The following is a 4,833-nucleotide window of genomic DNA, read 5'->3' as shown; positions in this document are numbered from 1 at the left end:
CTATATCTTTAATATCTCTGTAGTGATATTGAAGACATTCTGGGAACGACTCCCTGCTCCAGGAGATGGCTGCCACGAATTCCCTTGGAAACTCAAGAAATCTGTTATTTGATATACCCCTTTTAAGAAGCTCTCTGAAGCCTCATCAGCATGCGTTCTACAGCCTGGTGGAATCTGGAGGGAGAGGAGGGAAGGGAAAACCAACCTGGAAATAATGACTGAGAAGATAGATAAATAATCTAGAGAGTGAAAGAAATGTTTCTGGGGGAATCATAATCGACAGCTACATTTGGGGATTCAGAAAAGAGGGGGTGGAAATTTATGGGGAGATAAATTAAAGGTAGCACAGGTATTTTGGGGATCATTTATGGGAAAAGAGTAGATGGGAAGGTTTTTAGGAAGATAGACTATTAGTCTAAAAGAAAACTCACTCATGATGTTAGACACAAGCCAAGTCATGTGACCACTAGGGCAAGGGAGAAAAGAGTGCAGGAACATGGCTGTGAGTCTGAGGCCAGGGTCAATCCTTCTAGGAGTCATATTTGAGGGTATTTTCAGGGAAGTGAGGAGATAAATGCATGCATGTGTAAATGGAGGGGTTGGGGAAGGTGAAAAACAACACAGTTGGCAGAGCTTAAGAATAGGAGGTTAGGTTGTAGTCAAAGCCCATATGTCATCTTTCCCCTTTAGAAGATGGTAGGAGCCCTAAGACACAATAATGAAATGGGAACAATGAATTTTTATTCAAACTGAAACTGATTGGCAAAACTTGCACTTCCTCTATGAAACCATGAAAGCGCAATTGGAATAATGCCTAGCAGTTCGTCAGCTTCTCCTTGCTGATGTTCCCCTAGGATCAGGGCCTCAGAAAGTGAATGGTACCTAATGCCTTGTCCCAGTCATGTGTTTATAGTTCACCAAACCTGTGTGAGTCTTAGGTATATGCCCAGCTGTGGTTTGAAAAGGAGGAGATCTGGAGCAGGCAGAAGACAAGGAACTATATGAGAGGGTCCTTGGTCCTGGGGAGCTGAGAGGGGATTGATGGAAGTAGAGATTGTGAGATGATAGGAGAAACGGGGTCCAGAGAGGGGTGTTGTATAGCTGGTTGCAGATATTCTAATACCCATTTCTTCCATGCTAGCTTCTTCTCCCCAAAAATCAAAGAGAGAAACTGAGAATTGGACAAGGACTTTTAGCTGAAACTAACCTGGAATGCAACTCCAAGGGCTTTCTATAGAGTGTTGTTCCCTTCTCCCACCCTAGTCTCCTCTGAGCTTCTTCTCTGTCCACCTGTGCTCCAACAATAGATGTTTTTCAACCTGAGCTCTTCTTACTCAATATGCTTTACCTAGGGCAGAGGTTGAAGTTCAGGGACAGCAGGAGAAGCATTGCAACTCTGTGAGCTGAAGGACACCTTATAAGACAAACTACCCACACAACTCACATATCAGCTCACCTCCCCTCACCCTCTCCAACTCCCATATGACTTCTCTTGCTGCACAGACAAACTTCTCCTGCCCACATCCTGTCAGAGACAATTCCACTGCCTTCCTCAGCCACAGGCATCCCACAAGGACTCTCATTTCCCTTCCAGCTATCTTTTATGTTGCCTTTCTACCATCTCCCCCATTGTTGTCTCCACCTGTCTGATTTTCAGATTTTTCTCTCTTATATGTCAGTACCCTTCTGATATCTGTTAACGTACCTTGTTCTTTTTAAAGACGTACTGGTTTAGGGTATACTGGTTAAGTGGTATAACTGAAATTAAGTAGCTTTTGACTTTGGAGAAATTAAGACTACATTTGGGTTTTTCTTGTCTTCCTTCATCTGTGAAAAGAAGTGATGGAAGTTACCCAATTGTACCCAGTAATCTTCCCAGCAGTCTTCCCATTGCTTGTCTTTCTGGGGTCTTTTTTTCTTCCTCCTTTCTCCCTAGCCTCCCTTTATTCCTCTTCTTTGTCTTCCCTGTCTTTCTCTGTTATTGTCAGGTGCCACCGAGTCAGTACCGACTCATAGCTACCCTATGCACAGCAGAAACAAAACACGGCCTGATCCTGAGCCAACCTCACAATCTTTGGTACGCTTGAGCCCATTGATGCTGCCACTGTGACAATCCATCTTGTTGGGTGTCTTCCTCTTTTTCTCTGACCCTCCACTTTACAAAGCATGATGTCCTGTTCCAGGAACCAGTCCCTCCTGTAATATGTCCAAAGTATATGAGATGAGGTCAGGACACCCTGGGTTCTAAGGAGCATTCTCGCTGTACTTCTACCAATACATATTTGTTTGTTCTTTTGGCAATTGTACTTTTAATATTCTCCTCCAACACCATAACTCAAATGCATCAATTCTTCTATGGTCTTCTTTATTCATTGTACGACTTTCACATGCATATGAGGTTATTGAAAATACTATGACTTGTGTCAGGTGTACCTTAATCCTCAAGCTAACATCTTTGCTCTTCAACACCTTAAAGAAATCTTGTGCAGCAGATTTGCCTAATGCAAATACATTATTTGATTTCTTGACTAATGCTTCCCTGAGTGTTGATGGTTGATGTGAGCAAAATGAGTCTTTGACAGCATCAATCTTTTCTCCATTTTTCCTGATGGTATTTATTGATCTAGTGGTAAGGATTTTTTTTTCTTCTTTACATTGAGGTGCAATCCATATGGAAGGTTATAGTCTTTGATTTTTATCAGTAAATATTTTAAGTTTTCTTCTCTTTCAGCAAACAAGGTTGCGTCATCGGCACATCACAGGTTGTTAATGAGTCTTCCTCTAATCCAGATACCAAGTTCTTCATATAATCCAGCTTCTCTGATGATTTCCTCAGCATACAAATTGAATAAGTATGGTGAAAGAATACAACCCTGGCACAAACCTCTCTTAATTTTAAGCCATTCAGTGTTCTCTGTCCTGTTCGAACAACTGTCTCTTGTTCTATGTACATGAGTACAATTAAATCTTTCAGAATATTCATTGTGCATAGCTTGTCATGATCCAATAATCAAAAGCCTTTTCAAAGTCAACAAAGAACAGATAAACATCTTTCTGGTATTCTCTGCTTTTAGTCAATATCTATCTGACATGAGCAATGCTATCCTTCATTTCATGTCCTCATCAGAATCTGGCTTGGATCTCTGGCAGGTTCCTGTCAATGTACTGTTGCAGCCATTTTAAAATTATCTTTAGCAAAATTTTACCTGCCTGGAATTATAATGATATTGTCCAATGAATTCAGCATTCCATTGGGTCACCTCTCTTTGGAGTGGGCACAAATATGGATCTCTTCCAATCAGTTGGCCAAGTAGCTGTCTTCCAAATTTCTTAACATAGATGCATGAGTGCCTCCAGTACTGTGTCAGTTTGTTGAAAGATTTCCATTTGTATTCCATCATTTCCCGGAGTTTTGTTCCTTGCCAATGTCTTCAATGTACTTGGACTTCTTCTTTGAGTATAATTGGCTCTTGATTAGATGCTACTTATTGAAATCGTTGGATATCAACCGTGCCTTTTAGTTCAGTGACTGTGTATTCCTTTCATCTTCTTTTGATGCTTTCTGCATCATTCAATATTTTGTCCATAGAATCCTTGAATATTACAAGTTGAGGTTTGAATTTTTTCAACTCCAGGTCTTTGTGCATTTAATTATATTTGACTTTGCTGTCATGAGCTGACCTTTGAAGTTTTCTGTTTGGCTCTTTTATCTCCTCATTTCTTCCATTTGTGTTAGCTCATCTACACTGGAGAGCAGGTTTCAGAGTCTCTTCTGACATCCATTTTGTTGTTGTTTTTCTTCTTTCTTGTCTTCTTAATGATCTTTTGCTTTCTTCCTGTATGATGTTTTTTATGTCATCCCACAGTAATTCTGGTCTTCAGTCTTTAGTGTCTAATGTATCTAATCTGTTATTCAGATTATCTCTACTTATCTATGATTTCTATCCCAGAAAATACTCTTGTTTTCTTCATCTAACTTGCATATCCTTCCTGCCTCTAACCATTCCCTCTCTCTCTCCAATCTACTCTTATAAAAAATTTTATCAAAAGATCTTTGGTATCCTGGGTGTAGTTGTATATCCCACAGACAAATCTTAATTATCTGTAGTGAAAAGATAACAAAAAGGACATTGCAGATTATCAGATAATCTAAAGAAACACATTGTTTCTCCATTTCCCTACTCCAACCAATGGCTGTGTTGGAGAAGTTCTATGAATGGGCTTGACCTGGAAGTAGTGAGCTGGCTGGCAGGGATATTTTTAATCTAAAAACCATTATGTGGGTAGGTGTGGAGTGGGCAAACAGAGGCCTTGCAACTTCAACCCTACCCCAAGTGATATTGTTGTTGTTGTTGTTAAGTGCCGTCGAGTCAATTCCAACCCATAGTAACCCTGTATAGGGATTCTGAGGAGAAGCTGGTGAGCTTGAACCGCCGACCTTGCAGTTCAAACAGGTTTGCAGTCTGGTGCATTAACCCACAGCACTACACCGGGACTTCAAGTGAGATGAGTACATATAAAATGGCATGGCAGTAGCTTCTGACCTCCTGTAAAACTTCATGAGGGGGAGAGAGAATCATCACCATCAGCCCATAGCTTATTGCTATGAGGAAGAGATCAAACATACCTCTACTCTTCACACTTTCTTACAAATTCTGTCACCATCTATTTTTCCCAAGGTACTTTATTTCTCTGCTAGGTTCAATAATTCCTCTCAAAGGCCACACAGAACACACAGACAATATTCATGATTATGGAGTTTATTAGAGAAGTGACAGATTACAATTCAGGATCAGACATGACTCAGGATATGGTTCTTTGGTTGGCACAGTT

The sequence above is a fragment of the Chrysochloris asiatica genome, unplaced genomic scaffold (genome assembly GCF_000296735.1).
Source record: "Chrysochloris asiatica unplaced genomic scaffold, ChrAsi1.0 scaffold00042, whole genome shotgun sequence".
NCBI lineage: Eukaryota > Metazoa > Chordata > Mammalia > Afrosoricida > Chrysochloridae > Chrysochloris > Chrysochloris asiatica.
Note: the sequence above shows the minus strand (reverse complement) of the source record.